Raw genomic sequence first — 17,215 nt, 5'->3', positions numbered from 1 at the left:
CGGACGATAGCAATTAATTTATTTAATTGGGTGTACACTTGTGTCTTCATATTTAAAGTCAAAAGTCTGTAAGAAAAATGGAAATCTGTTCTACTTCAGGATGTACAAAACGCTACACGAAAATAATCCATTATACCCTCAAAGAGGGTTATCAAGCCAATTAACTCAAGATGATGGATGTTTACACCTACATATATCCATTTAATGGTTTATCTTTATTGTAAGATATCAAACCCTTTTTATGCTTTAGAAGACCAATGTAAGAATATATGTAGCGCCGTTTTCATTCAACAACAATGTTATTCTTGATGAAGAGAAACTTGAAATAAAAATGTATCTCAGAATGGCTACTATGAATGTTAACAGTTTTATTGATAAGGAGAGAACAACGTTTTGACCTTCCTCGGTCATCTTCAGGTTAAGAAAGAGAAAATTTGAATGTATCCGTTGACAGACACGTCATAGCGACGAGAATATAAACGGGTACAGGATTGTAGAGGACGTTGTAGGTGGATGTTAGGTTATGTAGGTTTCTTTACATTGGTTTAATTTTAGTTTCAGTTGTTGTGTAAGTAGGCTTCTTTGATTTTGCGTTTGTTTATATTTGTATCCCTACCTAATATCTGGATGTTTTTTATGGTTATTTTGTGTTTATTTGATTTACAGTGTTCAAAAACGTGTGAAGGTGTTTTGTGTTCTTTGAATCTATTTTTCTGCTTGTTTCTCAAATATAGATGTCGTGGCAGTTATTGCATTGTATTTTATAAATTATGTTGTGTCTGTCAGTGTAGTTTTTACATACTATGGACTTTAGTTTTGTACCTGGTGTTTCAATAAATTTGGTGTTTACCGGAATGTTGTGTTTTGTTATAATTTTTTTCCAAATGTTGGTTATTCTTTCGCTGATGTCGGTAACATATGGTATACAGCATAGCATTAATTATGTATTTTAAAATATAAGCAAGCTGTTCACAAATATTCTTGTGTCCCAAACTAAATAATTGAATACAAACCGCTACAGTTTATCTGTTGAACACACTCGTAGTGACAACTCCAAGAACAATAATTAACGCTCAATTTGGGAAATGTCATTTATTTGAAGAAAGAAGTAATTTATGTTTTATATGACGCTAGAAATCTGGTTTTGATACCTATTGTGGGCAAAACAAAGGTATTTCATGTTGTAGCTTTATGCTTAAGAACAACAAATAAACATAAAATTTACAGAAACTCCTGACTACACGTAAATTCGTGTACACAACTTACTGATCCGAGTCTTTTGAGGACTAAAAATAAAATGTACAATTCAGTGAAAACGAAGCTTTTAAAAAGTTAAAAAAAAAAAAAAATAACGGACATCAAAATCCAGAAGTGATTTAAAGAAAGATCTGTTTTGTTTTACTGTATCCTCAAATTTGGACATTGGTTTTAAATAATTAAAATAATGAACAAAAATAACATGGACATATTTGAAATATAAATAATTTTATTCAATGAGATATTGTTTCAATCAGTAATTTTCCCAATAACAATAATTAAAAATAATGAACAAAAATAACATGGACATATTTAAAATATAAATAATTTTATTCAATGAGATATTGTTTCAATCAGTAATATTCCCAATAACAAAGAAAACATTAAACGTGATAATGATGAATTCTCTTTGAGGTGGTAGCATATAAAGAAGGCTCAGATGGATAAGTAAGAAAACGTTGTTGCATGTGTAACGTAGCAACAAATCTGTGATGTATGGAGAATGTTTTGTCATCAGTAGGTACAAGTAGTTTACACAGACACTGAAATATACATATATATATATATATATATATACAGTTTGTAACCTTGTTTGTTGTACACGTACTTGATCACTACAAAACTTTATCGAAACATTTTAAATATTTTTAACAATGTGTTGATGGCCCTATTAGTTATTTTATAATGTTCTATTTCTAACTGAATTGAATAATTTCACTAGTAATATAATTACCTATTAGTTTGCATATCTTTCGTATACACAGGTGTAAATTCTGTCAGAGATTTTTTTTCATTACTAGTGACAGCTAACCCTTGTGTAGCTTTGACACGATATATATAATAAATAAACACGTTTTACCTAATAACAAGACCTAGTTTCAATTTTTTTTTCAATTGTGTTTTAAAATTTCTGTTGTGTTCTACTATGATACTATTGTATTGCATTCTTCTATGAATTTGTTGTGTTCTACCATATTTCTAGTGTTCTACTCTATTTCTGTTTTTTTCTATAATATTTTACTGAGTGCTAACATACGTCTGTTATATTTTACAATGCTTCTGTTGCTGCAGATAAAATTTGCACATTATTTCTCTGTGACAGTACTGCAGATAAAAATTACACACTATTTCTCTGTGACAATTCTGCAGATAAAAATTGCACACTATTTCTCTGTGACAGAACTGCAGATAAAACTTGCACACTATGTCTCTGTGACAGTACAACAGATAAAAATTGCACACTATTTCAATGTGATAGTATTACAGTTAGATCTACAGTTCCGTGCATATTTTTCATATAATTTTCACATATTTTAATGCATGTCACTCCACAGTTGTTAAAACCTGTTAGAACTGTTTTAAGTGACGATCAATCCCACTATTCGTTGATAAAAGAGTAGCCCAAGAGTTGGCGGTGGGTGGTGATGACTCTAGTTTTACACTGCAAAATTAGGGACGACTAACGCAGATGGCCCTCGAGTAGCTTTGCGCGAAATTCAAAAACAAATTCATCGCACTGTTTTCGTAATGAAAACTACAAAAAAGTATTAGTCTCTCCAGCCCACAAATGGTGATTTTTACAGCAATACTGTTGTTGTTAGGCCTAAAAACTAACGAGATATTTATGAATAGTTTACTGATATGTTTATCGGTCTGTCTGTTTGGGAATTTCGCACAAAGCTACTCGAGGGCTATTTAGCAGTGTAAGACTAAAGGGAAGGCAGCTAGTCATCACCACTCACCGCCAACTCTTGGGCTACTCTTTTACCAACGAATAGTGGGATTGACCGTCATTTTATATACACCCCCACGGCTGGAAGGGCGAGCATGTTTAGCGCGATGCGGGCGCGAACCCGCGACCCTCGGATTATTAGTCGCACGCCCTTACGCGCTTGGCCATGCCAGGCCTTCTGATATGTTTAAAAACGAAATATTAGTTTTGTTAAGAAAAGAAAGTATTTTGTTTGTTAGAAATGGAATAGTTACTTAAAATAATATTTCATAGAAAAGTTATAAAAATATTTCGTTTGTTAGGTCTACAAAACGAAAAAACGTAACTGAATAAGAGTAAATCACGGTTATCACCCTAATAACTGTGATAAAAATAATCACTATACTGGTTATTTTCTGGTTTCAGTGTAATCTTCATTATAAATATTACACATTCTGGTTCTGTCAGTTTTCTCCTTTTTAGATAACCAAAATCGTGGTTATGTGTTGTAGTTTTCTTAACTCAGCTAAATATTACTGTTAGCATAAGCTCAACCGCTCATCCAACATCCTCCATGCATCGGAGTTCATTGACTATTCTTTGAATAATTTGTACTTAAACACGTAATATTCCTTCAGATTTTTCTCTTCCCTTCAAAAAAGCTGTAAAAATCTTACTGCATACAAAAGAAATAAACGCAAAAAAGTACTTTTATTGTCATAATTGCTTTAAAAAACACCCTGGCTTTGAACCCATAATTAAATTATTTATAATTTTTTTGAAATGCATAGTTGTTATGTAATATTTTGTTACAAATTCACTTGTACTCACTCACTTCTATTTCTTTATTCAGTAATCAGCATGAACAAATATTTCTGTACAACTATCAATCAGATAATTAGCTATAATAATGCTGTCACACCTAATCGTCTAATAAATACTGACTGAATTAATTTATCTCGGTGTTTCTTAAGTTTATAAAACGTTTAACCTCATTCAGATAAGACATGAATAAATTGTTTATTTGGAAGATTTTACACTCACTTCAATAGCTCTTTGGATTTCATTTCCATGTTGTTCTTTACCGTGTGTGATATCTTTTATATTTACTAAAACTAAAGTTTTCTTCATATGTCACTCCCATATACTAGTCTACTTGACTGATTACATTACAACAATTTTGATAATTATCAAACAATTTATATTCTCTATATACGATTTTTTTTTTTCTCGTAACAATCATCATAACTACATGTGCAAAAATGGCTCGATTGGGTTGAGAAAATATTTTACATGGAAGAGCGAACAACGTTTCGACCTTCTTCAGTCATTGTCAGGTAACTGACCGGAAGCTGACCACATGTTTGGAAGGGGTTGTGTAACTGAGTGTCGGAATGTAGAGGGCGGTGTTAGATGTTTGAATATATAATTTTATTTATTTTATTATATTAATATAGCTATAAAGGCGTTCCTTTATATTGGTTTATTTTGGGTTTAAGTTGTTGTATAAGTAAGGCTTCTTTAATTTTGCGTTTGTTTATGTTTGATTCTTTATTTAGTATTTGAGTGTTTTCTATGGTTATGTTGTGTTTATTTGACTTGCAGTGTTCCAAAACGTGTGAAGGTGACTTTTTTATGTCCTTTGAATCTGGTTCCCATTTTTCTACTTGTTTCTCCAATATAGAAGTCGTGGCAGTTATCACATTGTATTTTATAAATAATGTTGGTGTGGTGTTTGTCAGTGTAGTTTTTACATAATATAGAACTTAGATTTGTGCTTGGTTTTTGAATAAATTTGGTATTAACTAGAATGTCATATTTTGCGACTAGTTTTTGCCAAATGTTGGTTATTTTCTTATGTGTGAAGGTGACTACTTGTGTTCTTTGAATGTGGTTTCCATTTTTCTACTTGTTTCTCCAATATAGAAGTCGTGGGAGTTATCACATTGTATTTTATAAATAATATTGGTGTGGTGTTTGTCATTGTAGTTTTTACATAATATAGAACTTAGATTTGTGCTTGGTTTTTGAATAAATTTGGTATTAACTAGAATGTCATATTTTGCGACTAGTTTTGCCAAATATTGGTTATTTTCTAGGTTGGTTCTAAGGTCCAACATTAGAAATTAAAACATGTTTAGAATACCTAGCCAGGAGACTTGTGATACTTTCCTTAGAAAACAACCAACAGAAAGACAACTCTGACAATTTTATTGACTTTCAATAGCCAAACTTTCCAAAAAAATTAAAATTTATATTTTCCAGAAACACCTAAAAACAACATTTTAAACGAATTTTTCAAATAATTTTCTCACTAAACCATCAACATAATTTCACAACAGAAAGCTAAAAACAATCTTACAAAAAGAGACATTAATTCCATTAAAAACCTAAAACAAGACAAAAACATAAAAATTTTAAAAGCAGATAAAGGAAACGTTATAGTCATAATGAACATGAATGAATACATCCAAAAAATAAAGAACATCCTATCGGACACAAACAAATTAAAACCAATACACACAGATCCAACAAAGACACATGAAATGCAACTGAACAAATTACCACTAAAAATGAAAAAGCCAACACAGTTTCAAAAACTTTATTCCTACCTACGCAAGACCGACTCACGAACACCACAAATATTCGGCATCCCCAAACCTCTTAAATTAGATCATCCAATATGACCAATAACATCCACATATGAATTGTTTAATTACAATCTTGGTAAATACAAAGCATGGGCATTCTCCAAATATGAAACATCAGCCAACTCATTCATCAAAGACTCTTTTAATTTCAAGTCTAATCTTAATCAACTTAATCATAAAGCCTTAATGGCCAGTTTCAATGTTATATCCCTCTTTACAGAAGTCCCAACCACTGAAACCTGTAAGATAGCCTTAGAACTCTGTATCCGAGACTCTAACTCATCAATAGACATTCCCAGCAACCAATTAGCAACCCTCATAGAATTCACCACAATGAAGACAAACTTCATGTTCAACAACCACAACTATATACAAACAAATCGCCTAAGCATGGGCAACCCAGTATCACCAATTCTAGCCAATATTTTTCTGACACAAGTTGAAACACAAGCAATGAACACAGCATTACATCAGCCACTAAACTGGTACAGATATGTAGACGACACGATTGCGAGATTCACATCCACACAACACACGCTTAATTTTTTTTAATCACATTAACTCTATATATCCCAACATTAACTTCACATGTGAACAGAAAGAAAGCAATCAAATATCATTTCTTAAACTCAAAATTACAAGAACCGACACGCAATTTAAAACAGAAATCCACCGAAAAATCATCCATACCGAACTATACATACCTTGGGACTCAGCACATGAAACAGAACAAAAACTCAACACACTAAGAAACGAAATATGCTCACCAGATAAAATTAATGATGAATTAGAAAAATAAAACAATACTTCATCAACATCAACAAGTTTCCTCCACAAACCATAGTTAAATATTATACGCACACACCTAGACATGAAGGAAAATCAACCAACAAAAGTAAATATACCTTACAAATAAAAAAATCATGAAACCATATACTGTTGCATACCATATATTTCCGATATAGGCAGAAAAATAACCAACATTTGGCAAAACTAGTAACAAAATATGACATTTCAATTAATACCAAATTTATTCAAAACCAGGCCAAATGTTCATTAGAATGTCAGTCTTGGTGTCTCATTTATGAGTTGGAAATTCTTTAAAAAAAAAAAAAAAACGAAGCTGTTTTAGATCAAACTATTCAAACTGAAATGTCTGTAAAACTGTTAAATATTGTTTATTGTATAAATATTAGATATGTCTCATTACAAGTTAAATTGATAGGTAAGAATAAAAGAAAAATATATGTAAAAAATTAAAATATAATGAAAGATGAAGTAAAATATGATATGATAAACTTTTTACGAGCTAACAAATATTCACTAAAAGGAATCATTTATAGAGATATTTATTCAAGTAATTTATTGTACAATAAAGAATGAAAATATTAATTTTTGAAACTGTACACAACTAAGACATGATTGACACTTGTGATAGATAATTTTTTCCAAAACATATTCTCTTTCTCAGTGATAAGTTTGTAAAAATTGAATATAATACGTTTTAAACTTCATAGATTATTTTAACTGATCTCATGATATTTAACATATTAAAATAAATCTAGTTTTAATAAGTACTGATGTTTTCCTTGTGAAATATCTTTATTACTTAATTGCTGACCATGTAATTTGTACGTTTTTACATTTTCACCTCTCGATTTAAGTCCACATTAATTGTTCGTATTTAAAGTTCAAAGTATATTTTGCTGTAACTTGTGTTCTCCAGTGATGTTTTGTTACTTAGAGTGATGTGGTAAACTGTGTAACTGAGTAGTACTACATTTTTACCCTTAGATATACTTTAATTTTCTGTGACATCTCTGAAACCTCTTGGTAATTTTGGTCCATCTCAAAGGAATTCATCTGTGTTTACCGAGAAAGCATCCCCACACTGTGACTTAAATATCATCTACAATAAATGAGCCAAGATGAGTAAAGTTTGAAGGCAACCATATTGGTGACTATATCAGTAATAACACATGAATAGACTTGTGGCTCTATTAGGAAGTCCCAAGTTTGTAACATCTATTTAAGTAGATACGTTAGCACAGTCTAGGTTAGATTAAAATATTTAAAAACACTGACATACCTGGAATTTCTTGGAAACCCGAGGTGGTACAGCACTTTACTACAGAATTACAAGGATAAAATCAGGGTTTTCATTGTCATCAGTGAACATGTCAGATAGCTCGATATGGCTTTATTACAAAATAACACACACACACACACAATATAATGTTATAATAACACACACAATATAATTTAATGTTATATAATGTTATAATAACACACACACAATATAATTTCATGTTGTATGATGTTATACTTGCAAAAATATTTATTCCTCGACATATTTTTTCAATAAGTTATTCAACAACATTTTTATTTAAATATTTTGTGTTTGATATAAAGTTATTATACCTGATTTTATTTATAAATTAATTTTAAATATTAAGTACATTATCGGTTGCCATGTGTTATATTCAGTTTTATTTTTCTAGTTATATTTATAACTGATGGTTTATGTGTTATGTATACATAGGAAGTTATATCATATCACTGTACATACCCTAAAATATCAGTTTTCATACTATTTTCAATAAGAATTCTTATTGTTCATTGCAACCTTCAAAGAGTGAAAATGTTTATACTCTCTCCTAGCCTTGAAACTCCCACCTACTTTACGTTTCAATGTGATTTAGCTGCGTTGTAGCATGTAAATGTCCAAGAACAACTCTTCACTAAAACACACACCACTATCACAGCTAACTTCCTGTTTACTGTAGTACACATTCTTCAATTCTGTATTAGTCAGAAAAGAAGCACCAGAAGTGTGAGGAGAGTATAGTATCTGTCAGAAATATATTTTCACTGTAAGAAAATATTAACTTTGATTCGATATCTTACTGAAACTAATGTAACAACAGGAATGTCACTGGGGATCTCACATTTACTTGGTTTAGGAACCTAGACAAGCAGTCCTCGGAAAGTGTCCAAAGAATCTGGTTGGAATGTTATTTTTGTAAGAGAAATAAGCCAGTGAGAAAACACACTAACCAAGTATATTATTCTTCCATCTTGAAAGTCTAGGTCACTAAATTGTATGTAAAAATGAGTATGACATTCTTAACTGTAGATATGCTGTCTGGTTTATCTTATTTACCAATACATCTAGACTGGTCCATCTCTTTTTCTGTACCAGACCTCCCAGGAATAAACAAGCTGGAGAAAGTATGATGAGGGTTCCTTAGTCAACTAATATTATTTGGTTGGTCAAATTCCTTTCTAAAACCAATTCTCTCACAAAATAATCAGTAGGATTTTGTAGATTGTGGAATACTCAGCCAGTTATAATCTTCTCTGATATGGAACAAAGGAAAAAGGATATAGGAATGGAAAGTACATGTGCAGCTTGTCCAAAAGCCACATGTAAAGCAAGAGAGTGGCAAAAGTGGGATGATACATTTGCTTTCTAACAGTTAGAGTGGACACCACCTACCAAATTGTTAGCTCCCTATATAGTTCTGCATTCGAAAGATGCATTTTTAAATGATAGAGATTTACTTTGGTTTTTGACTTATATTTTTAAGCTTATGAACTTACAAGCTTGTATTACTATTTCTGTCTCTATTGTGAGAGAAGAACTACCTCACATAAGTCAAATCTCAACAATGGCTAGGTAAAGTAGTTACATGTTGATGACGTAACAGCTTATTTTCATATATTAGTGATTTTCATCATGCAGCCTACAACTTCACTTCCTATGGTTTTAATCTCTTTCATCTCCCATTTTCAATGGAAAATTTAGCTTGTTTATTTATTTCCATCTACAACTTAAGGCTTTGTCAACTTTGTTTCCTCTTGAGGACAGTATTCAGCCATCCTCTCATTATGTGTACATGATTTCACAGCTGTGTTCCATTCTGTATCTTCTCTCATTATGTGGACATCATTTCACAGCTATATTCCATTCTGTATCTTCTCTCATTATGTGTATATCATTTCACAGCTGTGTTCCATTCTGTATCTTCTCTCATTATGTGGACATCATTTCACAGCTATGTTCCATTCTGTAGAGAATTTCAGTGAACCTACAGAAATCTTCCATTAATTCAATCATACTCAGTAACGTGAATAGAAAGTAAGTATGAGTCAAAGGTATAGAGACTTCCATCATAGACATGACTCTCAAAATAGAAATAATTTCAGTATAAGACAGATTAGAAGTGGATCAACCTAAAATAAAAGGAAGAAAATTCAGCCCCATTGAGAAATGTTTTGAAAATTTTCCTCAGTGAAAAGGGTATTAAAATTCATATGAAATTCAAGATTCAATTTCATCTAGAGTGAATTTTGAAACTTTAGTTAATTAACAACTATATAATAAAGGAAACACTAACAAACAACATGCAAAACATAAAAGTACAAAAAAGGAAGATTTTAACACATCATCAAATGTAAAGGAGAAGATGGAACCCCCAACCCCTTGTATTATCTCCTGCTGGTTAGTCACCACAGATCTGATTTTGGAAAGTTAACATTTTCTTACATAAAAATTTGTTTCAATCAGATACTTACCATTTCAGAGAAAGATTTTATCTTCTGTTAGCATCTTTCTTAAGTATTTGCATGACACTAGCTTTCAGGCAACTCCCACCTAAACTCTCGTTCTGGAAAACAAAGAATTTCCAGTTAACTTCATAACTGACTGATTTATATTATAAGCTCACTGTACACAAGGACGACATTAACCAGTTTCACGTGTAAAAGTTACTTATATTTTACATGCAGACGTATACTATTTATTTTAGTTTTTTCTACTGTTGGGTTATCGATGGATCAATTTTAAGTTTATGGACTTATAACACTAAAATCCAGGGTTCTATTCCCAATGTTGATCAATATTTGAGGCTTCAGCTACTTATGAAGTAGTTTTTATGTCATAAATCACAATCAATTCAAACCAGACCTACATCTCTTCACAGATGCTTATCTTTCTGGTTGTGGTACATCTCTGAATAGCTATCTCACCTCAGACATCTGGAGCAGCATAAGCAATTCCTCCACATCAGTGTGCTCGACCTTTATTCTATCAAACGGAGATGTTTACATTTCGTACCAATGTTAGTGGATGGTTTGATTATTATCCATTCTGACAATTTCATGGTGGTTTTATATATCAATAATAGAGTAAGTACCAGATCTTTAACTATTTATTTTTAAACACTCGACCTCATGAACATCTATCCAGTGAATCTGCTTTACAGATTATAATGTATTAAGAGCGATGTACCTCATAGTAGACCATCTGTACCCTGTTCCACCTATTAAATAGCCACTTCACTCACAAGTTTCCTGATGTGTATACTTTGTTTTAGGAACTTACGACTTCTTTTCTCATCAATAATGAAGATTTATGAGTACAGATGGAGCTAGCAAACATGGAATTGACATCACTCTCCTATTGGTAGAGAGAGGGCCTTTACTGCACAATAACATCATTATCCAATAATATAATTCATGAGAGAAGAGAGGAGAACAAATGTTGGTGTAGACTATATAAGAAGACTTAGGATATGAACTAAGAACAGTGTTTGTATATAGTGTTAAAAATTGTTGATAATAATTTTATTGAAGAAGGGCTGATTTCTGGATAAGCAAGACTGCTTAGTGTTGTGTTATTATTTGGATTATTTCATGACTTAATGATTGTTAAATTCTTCATAATTATATTGTCAAGTGTTAATCATTTTTTACTTCAGTATTGGTAAAGTGAAAAGACAGTGTTTGTTTATGACAACTGTTTCATATGAATCTGGTTTGTTTTCAGTCCTTTTAATGGTGTAATTCAATATTTGAATTTATAGATAAGTAACTTTTCATTATTTGAAATTAAACACTCACTATTCTCTAGTACGTTTCTTACAGTAGTTTTAGCTTTGGTTTGTATTGATATAAAATGGCTTCACTTTCTGTGTACATGTGTGTTTATTTTTTATTTCTCAGGTTTTTAAAGATTGTTTATCTTCTGGAACCACAACATGAATTATGCCTGCTGTTTAAAGTATTAATAATTGAATGTTATTAGAATGATGACATATTGTAACTTTCCAAATCACTGAATAAAATTCACAGCAGTATGTGTTCGGACTTACATTGCTAGAAACTGGTTTCGATACCCATGGTAGGAAGAGCAAACATATCTCATTGTTTAGTTTTGTGCCTAACTTTAAACAAACTGAATAAAATTCAACTAAAAGCTTTGTATGAATAACTCCTTCAACAATAGATACATTTATAAAACAACACAGTGATATGGGACTGATAACAGTTTATTATATCTATAAAATTAACAGACCAAAACCATTAGTAATTACATTAAAAAACAAAATAAGTACTAACACAGCAGAGATATATATCAAAATGTATTTTTAAAAATTATTGGTTTATAAAACTGTACATAAACATTATAAAGTTTATAGCCATTATTTCTTTTTATAACTGTACATAAACATTATAAAGTTTATAGCCATTATTTCTTTTTATAACTGTGCATAAACATTATAAAGTTTATAGCCATTATTTCTTTTTATAACTGTACATAAACATTATAAAGTTTATAGCCATTATTTGTTTATATAAATGTACATAAACATTATAAAGTTTATAGCTATTATTTGTTTATACAAATGTACCTAAACATTATAAAGTTTATAGCCATTATTTGTTTATACAAATATACCTAAACATTATAAAGTTTATAGCCATTATAACCTATGATGTACTCTTAAGACATCTTAAGATGTCTTAATTAAGTAGGGGTACATTGACAGCTGTACATAGTATGTACATCATCTCCTATTAAATTATGGTCAATGTAATAACTATTTCAAATTAGCCCACAAACTATCTCTACATATCTTGTGTCATTTTTGTGATGAGAATACACCTCACTGAGTGTGTAACCATCCAGAACTGATACATCATTCAGTTTACCACATAAAGTCTGGCTCTAACCGTCTGTACATGGACACATTATCCAGTTTCCGCTATGTCTGGTAAACGGATGGCATTGTTAAGACTGGTTCTCTGGTAATAGTTTTAGTTGTGGGTGACCTAAATTGGCAGATACTGGTCATCTGTTTGTGTTTTGAATGAAGCTCTCCAGATGTGTAATATTGGTTTGGATATAGTGCTACATTCATGCTAATGGTACATGTAACCAATTTGTATTAACCTGCTCTGATCAGCCAGTTTTCATTCATCTGATGGTTTTTCAAGTGGTAAAACATCAATATTTCTTTACTGAGGTCTGGACATTGTTCAGAAACAATTTGAAATACTTTAAATTCTGTGATTGACTTTAAAAGAGGCAAGTGAGAGAAGCTTATGCAAATCTAGTGGATATAGTGTGAGCTCAGATGATCAGTTTCAGAGCATAAGTCCAATCATCATATATCTGATTTGGATCACAATAAACGTTGATTAAAACATTAGTTTTGTTACCATGGCTGGCTAGCATGTTAGTTTTGTTACCATGTTAAAATTAACTGTTGGTAATGAAATAAGCAACATTTGAACAAAATACTTGTGATATTTTATATTGTCAGATGTGTGTTTTGGATTATTTTGTAAAGATGGTAAAGCCATATCATTCTACATAATGATATAAACAAAGTTATTTCTATTTCGTTAGATCACTGTGTTACCGAGATCAGCAGTGTAAGTAGTGGATCTGATCAAACTTGTCATCAGTGTAAGTACTGGAGATCTCACAAACTTCTCATCAGTGTAAGTACTTAATCTGATCAAACTTGTCATCAGTGTAAGTACTGGAGATCTCACCAAACTTGTCATCAGTGTAAGTACTTAATCTGATCAAACTTGTCATCAGTGTAAGTACTGGAGATCTCACCAAACTTGTCATCAGTGTAAGTACTGGATCTCATCAAACTTGTCATCACTGTAAGTACTTAATCTGATCAAACTTGTCATCAGTGTAAGTACTGGAGATCTCACCAAACTTGTCATCAGTGTAAGTACTTAATCTGATCAAACATAATTTTAAATTATGCTTTTAATTATTTATTATTTATACGTTGGTTTTTCTAATGCACAGTAATAGTTAAATATGTCCAGAGTAAGACACAACCCTCAGTGAACATGTAATAAAACTCTACCAGTAAAGAAGCAGCCTTTTCAAATACAATAAATACGACTAAAACAGTGTTTTAAATAAAGCTTTGTGTCTTGCAATTATGTACTGACCCAAATTTCTTTGTTTCTCAGATTTGGTGTAAACACGCGTCGTGTACACATGCAACCCCTCAGAACAACATCACATCTATTATCTAGTTGTAACCACGGAGATCAACTTTCAATGAAAAATAATCAACTTTTAGATAGCGTTTGGTATAGTTGTCTGTTTTGGTTTTATTGCGAAAGAAACAGTTCATTTTGCTATAGACTTGTAAAATAATAATATGAACAAATAGGAAAATTTTGACTTTTTCTAATAAACGTGAAAAATCCCCTTCTGTTGATTATCAATTTTAACTTTGGAAAAGGAAGGCTGTGAAAAAATAAGTCTGTTTTAAAGGTAGCCCAAATGTTCTGTTAAAGAGTTTTGAGGAAATTCCTATTATTTTCATACCACTGGTGAAATAGGCATATACATTCTGTTATTATTGTAGTGCCACTGAAAGATTAGATGTGTGTGTATATATAATACTCTGTCGTAACTGTGGTACCATTGAAGGACTAGGTACACATCACGTTTTTACCACAGTAGTACTGAAGGATTAGGTATATACACTATGTTGTTATTATACTAACACTGAAGGATTAGGTACATGCATTCTGTTGTTATAGTAGTAACACTGAAAGGCTAGTTATACACGTTATATTGTTATTGTAGTAACACTGAAGGACTAAGTATATACGTTATATTGTTATTGTAGCAGCACTGGAGGACTAGGTATAAACATTCTGTTGTTACTGTAGTAATACTGAAGGACTAGGTATATGGTTTTCTCACTTACCCTGTGGTAACGTTCAAGAATCTCAACACCTACTTTACACTGGAGGAATATTGACACAAGAAACCAGAACGAGGAGCATCATGGCAATATTTTATTTAATTTCCTTGTTAACGCTTCTCTTGCCAAAGGGTACGTAACCTAAATATCATAGGGCTATATAGGCCAAACTATAACAAGTCTGAATCTCTGAAAACAAGACTAGATTCAGTGAGATTCTTTATAGTGTGTTTTAACGCGATCCAGAATGACTCTTAACTTTTGGTCTTTTCGTTATTTTACGTCTGCTGCTAGAAATCAGGAGGATCAGTTTTGTAAAATTAGGAAAATATTTTACATAAATAATAAAGGTGATAACGAACGTTATTTAACCTATATCAGGAAGTGATCTTCTAGGCTCGCTAACCCTAATACACGATACATTCCTTTACATCAAAGACATCTTTAGATTTTAGGGACGAATTTCTCAGTTTGCTAGCAGCTGTTATCTCACAAAATTAATAAAAAACACCTCAGTATGGAGAACACGAAAACATGCTTTGTTTTGTAAATGTGTATATATATATATATATATATATTTTAGTGTATTATTTTGTACGTGTGTATACATATATATGTGTGTGTGTGTGTGACTGTATTATTTTTATTAAAACTGTTTCATTTCTTTGTTTTAACAGCTTTTGCTTAAAATATAATACTTATGGAGTCCAGAGTCTGCATTCTACATGGATGGCTAAAATCAATGGAGTGTAAAAGTTGTGTTGGATTGTTGATATTATGTTGAAGTGAAGAGACTGTTGTAACGGAAGTCCTTTTCATGTTTAATATGATATACCTATACACTAACAGGAAGGTTCATGTATATAAACACATTAAATAGTTATTTTTTGAATTTTGATATCGTTCCTTTATAACACGTAAACCAGATGGATTATGTTTGTCAGTGCTTATCTATAATAACGTAAACTACGCTTGAAAACAGCACTTACAAAGGTTTATAATAAAACTGTTTTAATAGTATAACTGTTGATGTTTCAACGGATTATTCTGTAACTAAAGTTCTAACAATAGCTAACTTGATTCATTTTAGTCGTTAAGAAAGATGTAACTTTTGACTAAAGTTCTAACAATAGCTAACTTGGTTCCTCCTAGTGGTTAAGACAGACGTAACTTCGAACTAAAGCTGTAACAGTAGTCTACCAGGTTCCTCCTAGTGGTTAAAACAGACGTCTCTCATTGTTAATGCTTTCCTTATCAAGTTCCTTAGGTGTCTACTTGCTTACTAGCCTGGAAAACTCTCATTATTTGCAGTGACTAGTAGAGCACATGCTTCAGATGACACGGTTCCTTAACCTGTGTTGGATATACTCAATTAACTGTTTGTTGCTCTACATCTAGCATGGGCTACAAGAAGAAGGCTTTCTTAAACTTAATCTGATACATCAAGTGAATAGCTAACTTGGTTTTTCCTAATGGTTAAGAAAGACGTAACTTCTGACTAAAGTTCTAACAACAGCTAACTTAGTTCCTCCTAATTGTTAAGACAGACGTAACTTCTAAATAAAGTTCTAACAATAAATTACCTGGTTCCTCCTAGTGGTTAAGATAGATGTAAATTCAAACTGAAGTTGTAAAAGTAGCTTACCTTGTTCCTCTTAGCGGTCAAGACACACGTAACTTCGAACTAAAGCTGTAACAGTAGTCTACCCGGTTCCTCCTAGTGGTTAAAACAGACGTCTCTCATTGTTAATGTTTTCCTTATCAAGTTCCTTAGGTGTCTGCTTGCTTACTAGCCTGGAAAACTCTCATTATTTGCAGTGACTAGTAGAGCACATGCTTCAGATGACACGGTTCCTTAACCTGTGTTGGATATACTCAATTAACTGTTTGTTGCTCTACATCTAGCATGGGCTACAAGAAGAAGGCTTTCTTAAACTTAATCTGATACATCAAGTGAATAGCTAACTTGGTTTCTCCTAATGGTTAAGAAAGACGTAACTTCTGACTAAAGTTCTAACAATAGCTAACTTAGTTCCTCCTAATTGTTAAGACAGACGTAACTTCTAAATAAAGTTCTAACAATAGATTACCTGGTTCCTCCTAGTGGTTAAGATAGATGTAAATTCAAACTAAAGTTGTAAAAGTAGCTTACCTTGTTCCTCTTAGCGGTCAAGACACACGTAACTTCGAACTAAAGCTGTAACAGTAGTCTACCCGGTTCCTCCTAGTGGTTAAAACAGACGTCTCTCATTGTTAATGCTTTCCTTATCAAGTTCCTTAGGTGTCTACTTGCTTACTAGCCTGGAAAACTCTCATTATTTGCAGTGACTAGTAGAGCACATGCTTCAGATGACACGGTTCCTTAACCTGTGTTGGATATACTCAATTAACTGTTTGTTGCTCTACATCTAGCATGGGCTACAAGAAGAAGGCTTTCTTAAACTTAATCTGATACATCAAGTGAATAGCTAACTTGGTTTCTCCTAATGGTTAAGAAAGACGTAACTTCTGACTAAAGTTCTAACAACAGCTAACTTAGTTCCTCCTAATTGTTAAGA

The 17,215-nt window shown here is 31.8% G+C and overlaps 2 long non-coding RNA genes across 9 annotated transcripts; one reads left to right on the top strand and one right to left on the bottom strand.

Moving 5' to 3' along the window:
• The first annotated feature begins 4,224 nt into the window (after positions 1-4,224).
• LOC143257442 (uncharacterized) lies at positions 4,225-15,549 on the top strand. Of its 8 annotated transcripts, XR_013031847.1 has the most exons (6): positions 4,225-4,305; positions 10,605-10,809; positions 10,998-11,211; positions 11,626-11,803; positions 13,316-13,654; positions 15,335-15,549. It is a non-coding gene; the product is annotated as an uncharacterized LOC143257442 (long non-coding RNA). The 8 variants fall into 8 exon arrangements; XR_013031846.1 differs by lacking the exon at positions 10,998-11,211 and having other exon boundaries at positions 13,316-13,410; XR_013031849.1 differs by lacking the exon at positions 10,998-11,211 and having other exon boundaries at positions 13,316-13,584.
• On the bottom strand, positions 7,391-15,141 carry LOC143257441 (uncharacterized). Its single transcript, XR_013031844.1, has 4 exons — positions 14,661-15,141; positions 10,198-10,289; positions 7,709-7,747; positions 7,391-7,528 (listed from the first exon to the last, which is right to left on the bottom strand). It is a non-coding gene; the product is annotated as an uncharacterized LOC143257441 (long non-coding RNA).
• Positions 15,550-17,215: the final 1,666 nt, after the last annotated feature.

Source organism: Tachypleus tridentatus, chromosome 7, assembly GCF_004210375.1.
Source record: "Tachypleus tridentatus isolate NWPU-2018 chromosome 7, ASM421037v1, whole genome shotgun sequence".
Taxonomy (NCBI): domain Eukaryota; kingdom Metazoa; phylum Arthropoda; class Merostomata; order Xiphosura; family Limulidae; genus Tachypleus; species Tachypleus tridentatus.
Note: the sequence above shows the minus strand (reverse complement) of the source record. Positions and strands in the feature narration are given on the sequence as shown.